The sequence below is a fragment of the Chiloscyllium plagiosum genome, chromosome 16 (assembly GCF_004010195.1).
Source record: "Chiloscyllium plagiosum isolate BGI_BamShark_2017 chromosome 16, ASM401019v2, whole genome shotgun sequence".
NCBI lineage: Eukaryota > Metazoa > Chordata > Chondrichthyes > Orectolobiformes > Hemiscylliidae > Chiloscyllium > Chiloscyllium plagiosum.
Window position 1 is genome coordinate 28,712,159 of NC_057725.1, and position 16,740 is coordinate 28,728,898.

At 40.8% G+C, this 16,740-nt stretch overlaps 1 long non-coding RNA gene across 1 annotated transcript; it reads left to right on the plus strand.

Moving 5' to 3' along the window:
- Window positions 1-2,894: 2,894 nt before the first annotated feature.
- Window positions 2,895-5,590, plus strand: LOC122558041. The gene is made up of 3 exons (XR_006314016.1): window positions 2,895-4,097; window positions 4,847-4,940; window positions 5,035-5,590. It is a non-coding gene; the product is annotated as an uncharacterized LOC122558041 (long non-coding RNA).
- Window positions 5,591-16,740: the final 11,150 nt, after the last annotated feature.

A 16,740-nucleotide genomic window follows, 5' to 3' on the forward strand; every position in this document is an offset into this window, starting at 1 on the left:
TCTACTTGAAATTGAAAGTAGATGACACCCCTTTTTGATTGACACGGGAGCTTCAATGTCTTCGGTGACATCCGATATGAATCTTCCAATTTCCAAGAAGACCCAATAGTATTATGGTTTCCAAGGTGAGACCCATCTATATGCAGTTTCTGATCCAGTTTCACCTTCACAAGTGTGTCTACCTTGATTCAACATGTGGATGACCTCCCTGTTGCCAGTCTAGATGAAGAATCTAATCACTCTGATGTCGTCCTCCTCCTTAACTATCTGAAATGCCTGGTCTATGTTGTCTCCCCCAAGAAGGTCCTGGTTGCACAACACCAGGTAAAGTTCCTAGGTTTCATCCTGTCGAATGACTCACGCTCCCTTGAACAGAGCCATATTGTTCCTATTGTCAACTTCCCCATTCCAAATGGGAAACAGGTTCACACATGGCTGGGCATGGTCAATTTCTGTCGTCAATGGATCCCCAACATGGCCCTTTTCATCAAGAAATTAACCCCTTTCACTTCCTATGAAGGAACCTTTGAACTCCCCTCAGAGGCAAAACAGGCCTTTGACGAACTCAAACGGGCCTTGTCACAAGCTCCAGCTTTGGGAAGACCCCTTTATGACAGACCTTTCCAACTTTACTGCATTATTCTGGATGACTGTGCTTCCTCAGTTCTCACTCAGCTACATGGAGACCAATATTGTCCGATCGCCTATTTCTCTACTAAACTTGACTCTGTTGGCTTAACACTCCCCCATTGTACTCAGATCCTCACAGCTATTGTTCTAAGGTCAAAATCCGCAGAGAACCTCACCCTCCAGCAGGACATTTTTGTCTACAGTTCTCATGCGGTGATTGCCCCTTTAGGACAATTGCAAACTCAATATTTGACTGCTGCTCACCAAAACCGTTACGAGATTTACCTCCTCAACAACCCCTGACTAACCTTTAAGTACTGCACCACCATAAATCCTGCCTATTTCCTTGCATATCTCCCAACACCCTTGTCCACTCCAGTCCATGACTGTTTTCTCTTTATTAATGAAGACATTCAAGTTCGCCCAGATCGCAGATCCTGACATTAACATGTTCACTGATGGTAGTTCCTCCATTGGCCATACGGGTAATCGCCTCTCAGGTTATGCAATAGTTGATGATCATGGCTCTGTCCTGGAATCAGCTTCGTTTGAGACCCCCTTCTCTGCCCAACAGGCTGAACTCTTTGCCCTGATCTGTGCCTGTATCCTTGGTACGGGTGTCCGTGTAAATATTTGTACTGATTCCTGCTATGCCTTTGGAGTTGTCCATGATTTTGGTCAGCTCCGGAAGAATAGAGGATTTTTGATCTCCTCAGGGACCCCATTTCTCATCACCAGCTTGTTTCTGATCTTTTGACAGCACTCCTGGTCCCAAAACAAGTTTCTGTTATCAAATGTGCTGCCCATACCATTGGCCAGTCAATCTCCTGTTGATATTGGAAATAAGACCAAAGAGGCTCTGGAACAGATTAAACTGGGATTATTAGATCTGTGTCTTTATTCCATGCAGAATTGGTATGCCTTATACTAGCCTGGAAAGGTGGGATCTGTACAATTGTCCAAGACAAATGCATTATGGGCATTCCCGGCCGAACTGACAATATTACCAAGATATCCCCCCAAAACGAGATCCAGGTGTTCCTTGATGGAATGACTGAAGGGACCAGTTGGGGAAGCTGGGGATTGGGCTCATGGTACAATTGGCTTATCAATTTGGCTATGTATATCGGAATCATTCTCCTCTGTCTGTTTGCAGGCATTGCTATTGTTAAGTGTTTAATTGCTAAACTTATGAGCTCCATTCGTGATATAGGCTCACCCCAGAACATGCACCTTTTGCAATCTGAAGGCTCACCCCCATGTGTTAATGACGATGATAAATATGACCAGGTGAGCAGTGAAGAGGATGTTGATGTTGGAATGCCTTGAAGGCCATTCGTTTGGATAAGCCTTCTCTTTTAGTGATCACAGAGCGATCAAAGGGGGCAATGAAGATATGGGCCTCTGGAAGGTAGCACAAAATGGCAGCATATGGGCCTCTGAGAGGTAGGCCAAAATGGGTAAAGGAGCTGCACAAAATGGCTTCTACAAAGTGCAAAAGAGCTTCTGCATTAAAATTGCTCTGAACCAGTCAGAAACAAGAAACTGCAGACTGATGTAATTCCAATAAAAAAACAGAAATAACGATGGAGGTAGAACAAAATCGTTCCCTATATGGAAATTCTACTGATAGTCCTTAAAACCATATAAATAACTAACAACACCTGCAAACTGCGAGTCCTCCTAGAGGAAATACTAAACCACATTTTGCAAGCTGCGAATCTTTGTAAAGGTGACATAATCCATTACACCTTAATCAATATCATTGGTTCAAATTACTACCCATGAAGTAATTACAATTATTCATTGAATCTAACTACACGATCATGATCATGTCTGATGATGATAAATGTATTTAAATCTTATGCAAGCTCTGTAAGGTCGTTTGATTCTTTTGATTGCCAAGAAGTTTTCCTACTTCTGGGCAAATCAGAGTCTGCCAACACAGCACTGTAACATACAATTAATGATTGTTTACATGTTGGACAAAGAGTCATTTACAGGTATGTCAACTGACCGATCGTGGAACCGAGTGATTTATAGATTCTCACTCTCACTGAGGAGTCATGACAATTTTCAAGCCATAGTAGGAAACGGTTTGGGAAGTACTGGCATAAATTTTCTATTAAATGAGGAAACGTTCCTAACAAACTATTTCTCAGCAAGCTGCTTCATTTATTCTTCAAATAGAATTGATAGTGTGGGGTTTTGAAAGGTTTATCATTAAAACTGAGCAATTCTCTGCTTAATCAATTATGTTTCCTGAAGCTTTAATTGTTCATCAAGTTTGTTTTGGGTTAGAAACAATGCAACAATTATTACATTTTTATTCTCTTCCAAATATTCTTGTCCTTTATTTATAACCGATCCAATAATACGAACTCATTAACATTAATGTTTTTTATCTCTGGAACCACCCTCGTTTCCACCCTAGACATTCAGGTCTGGCTCAGCAGTATCACTGTGATCTTTTGGTGAAAGTTGTTATCTTTGCCGTTCTTTGTTCCATGCACCATTCTTGGTTCTGGCGTGCACTTGCTCCATTTGTTCCCTTGGTTTTAATTTCACAACTTCATCCTTCCATTCAAAATTCTTCAGGTGGAATTAATGTTGATCTTGAGTTCATAATTATTCACAAATCAGTTACCCATGGGAGTAGACATTGAATTCACATCCTTCACACATTAAAGACAAGACTGCTACAAGACTGCTATCACTGAATCAAAATTTAGGTGCAAAATATAAAAATGAACTGTCTAAAACATGCAAGTTTTCTTTCTCTGGATTGACTTCAGTGTCTCAAAGACACAAATGAACAAGATTTTTTTTCTGGCAAAGCTTGGCAGAGATCTTGAATTGAGTTTCTGCTGTGATTCACTCTTCAGTCACCAGTGCTAAGTCACTGTACATTTAAGCAAAGGTTGGACCTATGCAATGCGAGAACAGGACACCAGGAATACAGGAGTAAGGAACTGACCTCCGTAAATCAGGGCTTTTGTTTTACATAAGCATATCCTGGCGACGTTAGTTTTCATTGTATGTGACGTTTTGTCGGCTGGTTAGCTCTTATGCCAACTATTCCCATTCCACCCCAGGGAATTCAAAATAGAAAACTTTCAATCTTTCTCTAAACAAAAGCTTGATCTTAAACTAAAAAGTCAATGTCAGTAGGTCATTGCTGTAAATCCACTGCGGGATAGGATTGATGTCACAGCTCCTCTCACAGTTGAGAAATTCAGGACAACTTCAAATATCTTCCCACTGCTCAGTCATTTTACGTCTTGCTATTGGGGAGACATCACAATGACATCAGCTGCAACAAAAGGAACATTGAACAACAGGTTCTGAACCCCTTATATAGCAGAGCATTTTCACAGTAAAAGTATCAAACACAACTTCAAGCTGTGGGTAGAAACTCCTCAGAACTCAGGCTCAGGAACTGTGGAACTAACACCTTTGGTGGATTGGTAAGTAACTTTCCTCATAGTCAGAGGGCTACTCCAGTGACGGTTAGATGTCCAACCCAGTGTTTCTGCTATGAATGAGTGTCAAAAAAAATTCAATGAAGGTGTGACATGTCTTGTACTGTATTCCAAACTGTACAGAAGCAGCTTGCTGGCTGGGAGTCAGTGGGTAAGGTGTTTGCCTTTTGTGGAAGTTGAATGTAAATTTCAGGCCACGGTCACATTTCCACTTCAGAGGGAATGATGTACTGTCTGAGCCACCATCTTTGAGAAACACACAAAAGCAAATTGCTGGAGAGACTCAGCAGGTCTTGCCAGCATCTATGGGGAGAAAAACAATGTTAACATTTTAGACTGTTTGCATGATTGAAAACATGTATAGTTAATACCTGCATCAAGTTGTATCTTTGTGAATGCTAGCATGTAGAAATCAAACAAATGTTTAGATTAAAATTCTAATTGCAACATAGCTGCTGTCTCAGGTAGAAATAAAATACTCCATGGCACTGTTTTAAGGTGAGCGAATTTTTCCTGCTGTCTAGACAAAACCAGCATCATTAAAATTATAGTTCAGTATAATTTTGCTGTTTGAGGACTCCACTATGCACAATACTGGCATTTCCTACATTATAAGCAATTCTTTGCTTGTGAAGATCTTTGTGATATTCTCAGGTTATGAATGACTTGGTAAACATTGACGTAAATTTTGCATAACCATTAATAAATGCAAGTAAACAATTTTCTTTTTGTAGATAATATGACTTCACTAATCATGGAGAGAGTAGGTTTTGTGACCATCCTGTACATCATGGGCTGGATGCTGCTTTGCAATGGGAACCCCATTGGGTAATTTGCTAAATTAGAACATATAATCACACAATCAACATTACAAAGAATGAGACAAGTGACCCAATGAAATTGATTGTATCCTTTCTTTCAGTAAAAGATCGGTGAGTGAGCATCAGCAAATGCATGATCGGAGTCGTTCTCAGGAAGATACGAGGAGGCAGCAGTGGCTTGATCAGATGATGAAGGAGTTGAACACAGCTGGGATGGTCCATTCTCGAGACATGACTGCACTTGAGCTGCCGAGATGGATGGAATTAACCATTGTTTCCCCAAACCCCAGGAAGTAGGTAGAAACCAGACAGACATCATAGCAACAGGCTGTTGGTTTATAGGATGGACGGGAAACATTCAGATATAAACCTTCTCAAAGGTTGACCAATCTCAAAGTTCGATTAACTGTAAAATGTTGAAAGATTTGATGGACTTGCAGTAAGGCAGGTGCTGCTTGAACTGGCTAAAAGTAACCACTAGAAATATTTAACAATATGTTTATTTTGTAGTAACTTTTAAAACAGTATCCAGGATGATCTCTCTGTAAATTACCCTGTGTTAAGAAATTATAAAGGTATTTATTCCACTATTTATGTAACTTAGTTTTTGAGATTAAATTTAGTCTATATTTTGACATTTATTGTATTTCCTGTGGGCTCCCAATGTTATCAAAAATAAACATATCTGTTCCAAATTGTTGTTCACCTTACATTTTTAGCTCAGAAACAGAAATGATTGAAAGTTGCTTTCAACATAAGAAATCAGAGCTGGGTTGGCCAGTAAGGTCCTTGAGCCTGCTTCATGAATCAATAAGCTCACAGCTAGTCTTAAAACAACTCCAATTTCCTATACTAGCCTGATATCCCTTTGATTCCTCTGGACCCAAGAATATTCTCCTTGAATTGATGCTCACAAGGATGCTGGAAGCATAGAAGGTCAAGGATTTCAAAAGGAGACTGGATGGGCACTTGAGGGAAAAAAGCTCACAGGGCTATGAGTATAGAATGAGGGAATGGAATGATATGGACACAGGTGATGGGAATACTGAACAAGTCAGGTGACACATGACTTGAGAGACACTGAGGTTTTTTGACTTTATCATGAAATTCAGTCATAAACATATTCAGAAAAAACTCCAAATATACTTTTAACATTTAATGTCACAAAGGGAAAACATGAACTATGTTACACGTTGCAAGAACTACTTAAAATAAATTCATTATAAATAAAGGAGAGATCCAACCATTTTACCCAAACAATAATCTTACAGACACCCAAACCCAAGGAAATGTCTCTCTAAATGAATAGCAGAGCTCTTTGGTCAGCTGCCACTGTTGTAAACAGTTTCAGTTTTTGCAAACGGCTGTGCATTCATGTAATGCTAATTTATTTCATTAATGTCTTTCCCTGAGGCAATAGCCTCTGCTTCTGGAGTTTTCTTCAAGACAACTCAAAGCATCTCCCCAGCCCTGTCCTGACTGTTTCAGAGACAGTTACTAACAGTACCTCTACTGTAACAGTTCTCTTCTCTGTGAATGAACCTGATTGTTATCCCTGTCAATCTTTCTCTGGGTTGTAAAACTGAAGTCAGCAAACACCTTAGCTCCTAGCTGCCTGGTGGCATGTTGGTCTTTTAACTAAAGTGGGATGGCACAGTAACTCAGTGGTTAGCACTGTTGCCTCACAGCACGAGGGACCTGGGTTTGATTCCAGCGTCAGACGACTGTCTGTGTAGAGTTTGCACGTTCTCCCCATGTCCGTGTGGGTTTCCTCCCACAATCACAAAGATGCGCAGTTAGGTGAATTAGCTGTGCTAAATTGCCAATGTGGTCAGGGAAGTGTAGGCTAGGTGCATTAGTAAGAGGGAAATGGGTCTGGGTGTGCTACTCTTCAGAGGATTGGTGTGGACTTGTTGGGCAGAAAGGCCTGTTTCCACACTGTAGGGATTCTAAAAATTTTTTGTGTAAATCAAAATGAATACTGTTCTGTCCTTTAAGGAAATAACTCAGGCATTCACATCACTGAAAATTATATTTTCCATACTTTAAAACCTAATCTTCCAAATATGTTATCGGTATTCATCACAGCATCCTTCTATGTTTAAATGCATTGTGATTCAACAATATTCAAAGCACCCTAAGATAGAGAATTCCCAAAGATAACTGACCAGTAATATTTCAATCAGTACATATCAAAATATTCTTAACGCCGATCACTTTTTGGAAAGAGTGGTTAAACAGTTATTATTACTGGTTCAGTCTAAGAATCATTAAATCCTACAGCACAATAGCGAGCCATTGGCCCATCACGTCTGCTGTTCTGACAAATTCCAGGTGGGATTCCCCAATTTGTTACAGCTCCGGTCAGATTACAACAAATCATTAAACTCCTCGATGAGGAACAATGAAATAGCTCCCTATCTTTATACACCCACCCTTTGTTTGGATGCAGCAAGGTTAGTTTGGAAAAAGTATCCTGTTCCTTGTGGTTAGCATTAGAAACATAGAAACAAGGAGCAGGAGTGGACCATTCAGTTGTCCGAGTCTGCTCCGCCATTCAATTTCATTGTTGCTGATCCTCTTTCTCTCTTTGGATGGAATCATACTTGGTAGATCAGGAGGATGGGTTATGGCTGTTGTTATTGGAAGTCAATCATCTCAGCTCCTGGACATCTCTGCAGGAGTTCCTCGGGGTAATGTCCTAGACCCAAGCATTTTCAATTGCTTCTTCCCTACTTCAGAAGGTCAGAGGTGGGGATGTTCGCTGTGATTGTACAACGTTCGGCACCTCCTCAGATACAGAAGCAGTCTATGCACAATTGTAATAAAATTTGGATAATATCCAGATTTGGGCTGAAAAGTGGTCCATGCCACACAAATGCCAGACAACTATCATTTCCAATGACAGACAATTTAGCTACTGTCCCCTGATATTCAATGACTTACCATCGCTTTATTCCCTACTGTCAACATCCTGGAGGTTAAAGTAAACTAAACTGGACATACAGTGATGACAAGGGCAGATCAAAGGCTAGGAATAGTGAAGTGAGTGACTCACCTGTTCTCTCTGCAAAGTCTTGGAGATAATGAGAATTGCAGATGCTGGAGCTGGAAAAAAGCACAGCAGGTCAAGCAACATCAGAGGAGAACGGTAGTCGACATTTCAAGTCAGAACTTTTCATCAGTCCTGAAATGTCAATTTCCCTTCTCTCCTGATGCTGCTTGACCTGCTGTGCTTTTTCCAGCTCCACTCTTTACCCACTCTCCAAAGTCTGTCCAAATTGACAAAGCACAAGTCATGTCTTGCCTGGATGCTTGCAGTTCCAATGACATCCAAGGCAACGCAGCCTGCTTGATTGGCACCATATCCACAAACATTTAGCCACTGCACCACCAGTAGCTGCAATGTCTACTATCTACAGGAAACACTGTAGAAATTCATCAAAGATCCTTAGACACCACCTTCCAAACCCATGACCACCTCACTCTGGAAGGTCAAGGCCAGCATATACATGGAAACACCACCTGCAATTACCCCTCAGGCCACTCAACATCCTGACTTGGAAATACATTGCCATCCCTTCACTGTCATAGCATTGCAGATCTACCAACAGCACACAGATATCTGTGTTTCAAAGAAACAGCTCACAGTTTTCTCAAGGACATCTAGGGGCACGCAATAAACTTTGGCCCAGACTGCAATGATCACCTCCCAGCTTTATCTCCATCCCCTTGTTGTCTTTAATATATTAAAAAAAAAATCTTTCTTGAATACACACAGTGATTCAGCCACCGCAGTCGTCTGCGGTAGTGAATTGCAGAGATTAATTACCTACGGACTGAAGAAATGTTTCCCCGTTTCAGACTTGAATGGTCTACTCCATATCCTGAGACAGTTACCCCTGGTTCTAAACTCCCCAACCAGGGTATACATCCTTTCTGCATCTAATCTGTCTAACCCTGTTAGAATGCTATTCTTCTCAAATCAGATCTCTTCTCATTCTTCTAAGCTCTTGTGCGTACAGGTCCAATTGAACCAATCTCACATCAAATGACAGTCCTACCAACTGCAGTACCAACCTGGTGAACCTTTGCTACACTCTCACTATGGCAAGTATATCCTCTCTTAGATAGGGCGACAGTATATCCCAGGTGTGTTCTTACCAGGGCCTGTACAACTGCAGCAAGATATCATACTTCAAATCCTCCAGCAAAGAATGCCAAACTATCATTTGCTTCCTAAATGTTTGCTACATCTGACTGTTTATTTAGACTGTCTAGTGCTTAAGGACCCCAGAACCCTTTACATATGATGCTTCCCATTTCCATTTTTAATTTTTTGAAATAATCTCTATGCATTAATTTGTCGGGTTATAGGCCATCCCTTCACTTGTTATTCAGCTGTTGACAGTTTACTCAAACTGTCTGAGACTTTTGATTACCTGCAGAGACTTATTATTAGTCCACTCACATTTTGATCTCTCTCTGCCTATTGATCTGCCTATAAATTGTGTGCCTGTGCGCTTTTCTTCATTTCACATGACGAAGGAGCAGTGCTTCGAAGCTTATGCTTTCAAAAAAACCTGTTGGATTATAACCTGGTGTTGTGTGATTTCTGACCTTGACAATTTTCAAGTCAGTCAGAAAAAATTTGGGAACCACTGGCATAAATGTTCTGTTAATTGAGGCAATGCTCCGAACAAACAATTTGGCAGCAAGCTATTGCTATTTCATTTATTATTCACAAGAAATTGACAATGTGGGGTTTTGAAAGGATTATTGTTAAAACAGAGCAATCCGCTGCTTAATCAATTATATTTCCTGAAGTTTTAATTATTCATCAAGTTTGTTTTGGGTTAGAAAAAATGCAAGGATTTTAACATTTTTATTTTCTTCCAAAAGTTCTTGTCCTTTATTTATGACTGATCCAATAATACAATTCCATCAACATTCCGAGCTTTTTATCTCTGGAACCATTCCGGTTTCCACCCAAGAAATGTCAGGCCTGGCTGAGTAGTATCACTCTGTTTTTTTGGTGAAAGTTTTTATCTTTGCCATTCTTTGTTCCACACACCACTCTTGGTTCTTAAGTTCTGGTGTTCACTTACTCCATTTGTTCTTTTGGTATTAATTTCCTGACTTCATCCTTTCATTCAAGACTCTTCAGGTAGAATTAATGTTGAGCATGAATCGACAAGTAATCCCAAATCAGTTGCCCATGGGAGTTGAATTCACATTAAAAACAAGACTACTATCACTGAATCAAAGTTTAGTTGCACTGTACAAATCATTCAAGTTTTCTTTCTCTGGATTGACTTCAGTGTCTCAAAGACACAAACTCAAATGAACAAGCTTTTTTTTTCTGGCAAAGCTTGACAGGAATCTTGAATTGAGCTTCTGTCATGATTCACTCTTTCGTCACCAGTGCTAAGTTACTGTTCATTCAAGCAAAGGTTGGATCTATGCAATGTGAGGACACGAGGAATACAAGCGAAAGGAACTGACCTCCGTAAATCAGGGCTTTTATCCTGGTGACGTTAGTTTTCATTGTATGTGACTTTTTGTAAGCTGGTTAACCCTTAAAATTAATATTGCTAACCATTCCCATTCTACTACAGGAAACTCAAAACAGAAAACTGTCAATCTTTCTCTGAACAAAAGCTTAATTTTAAACTAAAAACTCAATGTCAGTGTGGAAATATTGCTATAAATCCACTTCAGGATAGGATTGATGTCACAACTCCTCTTACAGTTGAGAAATTCAGGACAACTTCCAATATCTTCCCCCTGCATAGTCAATTTTAGTGATTTTATATCTTGGTTTTGGGGAGACATCACAATGACATCAGCTGTTCCAAAGGGAACATTGATCAACAGGCTCTAAACCCCTTATATAAGGAAGCGTTTTTACAGCGAAAGCATCAAACACAATTCAAGCTGTGGGTAGAAACTCCTCAGAACTCAGACTTGGGATCTGTGGAACAAAAGCGTTTGATGGATTGGTAAGTAACTTTGCTCATTGTCAGAGCGCTGCTCCAGTGATGGTTAGATGTCTAATCCAGTATCGATGCTGATGTTTGCGTGTCAAAAGAAAATCAATGATGGTATGACATGTCTTGTACTGTATTCCAAAACAAGAAGCAGCCTGCTGGCTGGGAGTCAGTGGGTAACATATTTGCCTTTTTTTGAAGGCTGACATTGAATGTAAACTCCAGGCAACAATCAGATTGCCAGTACAGAGTGATGCATCATCTTTGCGAAATGCACAACACTGAAATTACTGAGGAATTCAGCAGGTCCGATAGGATCTGTGGGGAGAAAAACAATGTTAATGTTTTAGACCTTGTTTGCATGTTTGGAAACATGTATAATACAGGCATCAATTTGTATCATTTGTGAATGCTAGCATGTAGAAATCTAACAAATGTTTAGATTAAAATTCTAATTGTGATGTAGCTGCTGTTTTAAGTTAAAGTATGCCATTATTCCATGCCATTATTCCAAGGAGGTGAGAGAATTCTTCTTGGTGTCTGGGTCAAATCAGAAGTTCAGTATCATTTTGCTGTTTGAAGATTCATCTGAGTGCAACTTGGCTACAAGATTTCTTAAATTGTACAAGTCATTATGCTGAAAAAAAGCAATTCATTGGTCATGAAGATCTTTGGGACACTCTCAGTTGTGAATGGTTTGACAGACATTGAAGTCATAGAGTCATAGATATGTACAGCACAGAAACAGGCCCTTCCGTCCAGCGCGTCCATGCCGACCAGATAGCCCAACCTAATCTAGTCCCATTTGCCAGCACTTGGCCCAAATCCCTCCAAACCCTTCCTATTCATACACCCATCCAGATGCTTTTAAATGTTGCAATTTTACCAGCTTACATCACTTCCTCCAGCTCATTCCATACACGTACTAATCTCTGCGTGAAAAAGTTGTCCCTCAGGTCCCTTTTATATCTTTCCCCTCTCACCCTAAACCTATGCCCTCTAGTTCTGGACTCCCCCAGCCCAGGGAAAAGACTTTGTCTATTGATCTTATCCATGCCCCTCATGATGTTATAAACCTCTATGAGGTCACCCCTTAACAGTCAGGGAAAACAGCCCAGCCTATTCAGCCTCTCCCGATAGCTTAAATCCTCCAACTCTGGCAACATTTTTGTAAATCTTTCCTGAACCCTTTCAAGTTTCACAACATATTTCCAATAAAAAGGAGACCAGAATTGTATGCAATATTCCAAAAGTGGCTGAACCAATGTCCTGTATAGCTGCAACATGACCTCCCTACTCCTATACTCAATACTCTGACCAATAAAGGAAAGTATACCAAACACATTCTTCACTACCCTACATATCTGGAACTATCTATCCTATCTACCAACACTCCCTAGGACCTTACCATTAGGTGTTTAAGTACTTCTCTGATTTGCTTTCCGAAAATGCAGCACCTCACATTTATCTAAATTAAGCTCCATCTGACATTCCACAGCCCATTGGCCCAGCTGATCAAGATCCCATTGTATTCTGAGGTAACCTTCTTCACTGTCCCCTACACTTCTGATTTTGGTGTCATCTGAAAACTTACTAACTCTACCTCTTATGCTCATATCCAAATCATTTATATAAATGATGAAAAGTAGAGGACCCAGCACTGATCCTTGTGGTACTCCACTGGTCACAGGCATCCAGTGTGAAAAACATCCCTCCACCACCACCCTCTGTCTTCTATCTTTGAGCCAGTTCTGCATCCAAATGGCTAGTTCTCCCTGTATTCCAGGAGATCTAACTTTGCTAACCAGTCTCCCATCGAGAATCTTTTCGAACGCCTTAAAGAAGTCCATATAGATCACGTCCACCGCTCTGCCCTCAGCAATCCTCTTTGTTACTTCTTCAAAAAACTCAATCAAGTTCATGAGACATCATTTCCCATACACAAAGCCATGTAGGCTATCCCTAATCAGTCCTTGCCTTTCCAAATATGTGTAAATCCTGTCCCTCACGATTCCCTCCAACAACCTGCCCACCACCGATGCCAGGCTCACTGGTCTATTGATCCCTGGCTTGTCCTTATCACCTTTCTTAAATAATGGTACCACGTTATCCAACCTCCAGTCTTCTGTTAGCTCACCTATAACCATCACTGATATAAATATCTCAGCAAGGGGCCCAGCAATCACTTCTCTAGCTTCCCATAGAGTTCTAAGGTACACCTAGATCAGGTCCTGGGATTTGTCCACTTTTATGCGTTTGAAGATATCCAGCATTTGTCCTCTGTAAGATGGACATTTTTCAAGATGTCCCCATCTATTTCTCCACATTCCATATCTTCCATGCCCTCCACAGTAAATTCTGATGCAAAATACTCATTTACTATCTCCCCCATCTCCTGCAGCTCCACACATAGGCTGCCTTACTGATCATTGAGGGGTCCTATTCTCTCCCTAGGTACCCTTTTGTTCTTAATGTATTCATAAAATTCCTTTGGATTCGCCTTAACCCTATTTGCCAAAGCCACCTCATGTTCCCTTTTTGCCCCCCTGATTTTCCTCTTAAGTATACTCCTATTGCCTTTATACTCTTCTAAGGATTCACTCGATCTCTGCTGTCTATACCCGACATATGCTTCCTTCTTTTTCTTAACCAAACCCACAATTTCTCTAGTCATCCAGCATTCCTTACACCTACAAGCCTTTCCTTTCGCCCTAATAGGAATATACTGTCTCTGGACTCACGTCATCTCCTTTCTGAAGGCTTCCCATTTTCTAGCCATCCCTTTACCTGTGAACATCTGCCCCCAGTCTGCTTTTGAAAGTCCTTGTCAAAATTAGCCTTCTTCCAATTTAGAACTTCAACTGTTTGATCTGGGCTATCCTTTTCCACCAGTATTTTAACACTAATAGATTTATGGTCACTGGCCCCAAAGTGCTCCCCCACTGACACCTCAGTCACGGGTCCTGCCTTATTTCCCAAGAGTAGGTTAAGTTTTACACCTTCTCTACTAGCTACATCCACGTACTGAATCAGAAAATTTTCTTGTATACACTTAACAAATTCCTCTCCATCTAAACCCTTAACACTATGGTAGGCCCAGCCTATGTTTGGAAGGTGAAAATTCCCTTAGCATAAACACCCTGTTATTCTTACAGATAACTGAAATTTCCTTACAAATTTGTTTCTCAATTTCCCGCTGACTATTAGGGGGTCAATAATACAATCCCAATAAGGTGATCATCTCTTTCTTATTTCTCAGTTCAACCCAAATAACTTCCCTCGATGTAATTCCAGGAATATTCTCCCTAAGTACAGCTGTAATATTATCTCTTATCAAAAAGAACACTCTCCCTCTTCTCTTCCCTCCCTTTTTACCCTTCCGATAAATTTTAACCTGGAACATTAAGTTGCCAGTCCTGTCCATCCCTGAGCCACGTTTCTGTAATTGCTATGATATCCCAGTCCCGTGTTCCTAACCATTCCCTGAGTTCATCAGCCTTCCCTCTTCGGCCTCTTGCATTGAAATAAATGCAATTTAATTTATCAGTCCTACCTTGTTCTCTGCCTGCCCCGACTGTTTGACTCGCTCCTTTTCTCAACTGCACCAGTGTCAGGTTGATTTCTTGCCTCACTATCTCCCTGGATCCAACCCCCCCACCTTACTAGTTTAAATCCTCCTGAGCAACTCTAGCAAATGTCCCTGCCAGTATATTAATCCCCTTCCAATTCAGGTGCAATCTTCTTGTACAGGTCACTTCTACCCCAGAAGAGATTCCAATGATTCAAAAATGTGAATCCTTTTCCCATATACCAGCTCCTCAGTCTCGCATTCATCTGCTCTATCCTCCTATTACTACCCTCACTGGCTCCTAACACCAGGAGAAATCCAGATATTATGAATTTTGAGGACTTCCTTTTTAAATTCCTGCCTAACTTTCTACATTCTCCCTTCAGAATCTCATCCTTTTCCCTTCCTATGTCGTTAGTTCCAATGTGTACAATGACGTCCTGCTGCTTCCTCCCCCCCTTTGAGAACATTCTACACCCTCTCTGAGGCATCCTTAATCCTGGCACCAGGGAGGCAACACACCATCCTGATTTTTTGCTGCTGGCTGAAGAAACGTCTGTCTGTGCCTCTGACAAGACAGACCCCTAACACAATCAATCGCTTGGAACCCGACGTACCCCTTATTACATTAGAGCCTGTCTTGATACAAGAAACTTGGCTGTTCATGCTACATTCCTCTGCAAGTCCATCATCCCCTACATTTTCCAAAACAGCATACTTGTTTGAAATGGGGATAACCATAGAAATTCCTGTACTACCTGCCGACCTCTCCTACCTTTCTTGGAGTTAACCCATCTACTTGACTTATCTGTGGCTTTTCTCCTTTCCTATAACTGCCATCCCTCACACCCCCAGCTCGTGTGAATTCCCCATTGCCTCTAACAGTCGCTCCAACCGATCCATTCGATTTGACAGGATTCGCAACCAACGACATTTGTTGCAGATATAATCCTCAGTAGCTTGTAAAGTCTTTCAAAACTCCCACATCCGACAAGAAGAGTATATCACTCTATTAAAGACCATTTTGCTCCATCCAATCTACAGATCCAGATAGAGCACCATCTTATTGCTCTACAAAACACTGCTCCAGACTAACTTAATACTTATAGTTATATTTTTAAAATTTAATCAAGAGACAAATCCCAATAAAAACATATATTCCAGGAAGAACCCACTATACTCACTATTGTAGTTTTACAGTAAGACTATACTTTTTATTGTAATATCTTTTATTGAGAAAAAGATTTTGAATTTTTTACAAATTACTACAAAAAAGCATAACAATCTTATAACAACAACAGTAAATAAACTACTACTCTACTTCACAAAAAATTTAGATGAAAATAAAAAAAAACCTACGCAAACTACAATTTAATAAATAACTAAATAAAAACAAAGTAAACCGAATTGAATCAAGGCAAATTGAATTAAATTAAGTAACAACACTCAGCACAATCCCACCTAAGCTCCCCATCACCGAGAGCATCAGTTGGCATACCCATATTTGTTGGAATTCTTCCTCCCAGGGGCCCCCAGCCTGCCAGACATAGCTCTCACGGCTACACAAAGGCCCTGAACAATATAGCCAACAAGTCTGCGTCTATATAGTTCAAAAAGAGCCACCACGTCCTAAAAAGTTCCATTTTCTGGTGCACCATACTTGTAAGGAAGCCCGGAAGATGTGCTCCATAACTAAACTATGCCATCCCGAGAGTCCTGTGGGCTTTTCTGACACCCAGCTCATCAGGATGTTCTTCCTTGTACAAAATGAAAGAATATTTAACAGTTTCTTCCCATGCACGTCCAAAAGGGCAGATTTGGCAAACCCAAGAGGAGGGACACTGGACCTCGGTTCCTAAGACCCCTTCCGAAACACTCGCTATAGTGCCCCAATACTACAAACCTTGTGGCATGACCATAAGCAATGAGTAAGAGTACCAATAAATACTGACATTTGGGGCACATTGGGGATGCTCTTGTCTTAAATTTCGCAAGTTGCTTCAGTGCCAACTGAACCCTGTGGACTACCTTCAGTTGCATAGCCTGCATTCTATTGCGAATCGAAATCTTCCTTACGTTCTCCCAAATATCCTCCCACGCCTCTGACGAGACCTCCACCTCCAATTCCTAAGTCCGCACAAGCACTCAATGTCCTTCGAAACACTATTTCCTAATAAAAGATAGAGGGTGCTGACTAAGAGAGTACCCATGGACCAAAGTACTCTCCTCTCCACTTCCGACTTATAGGG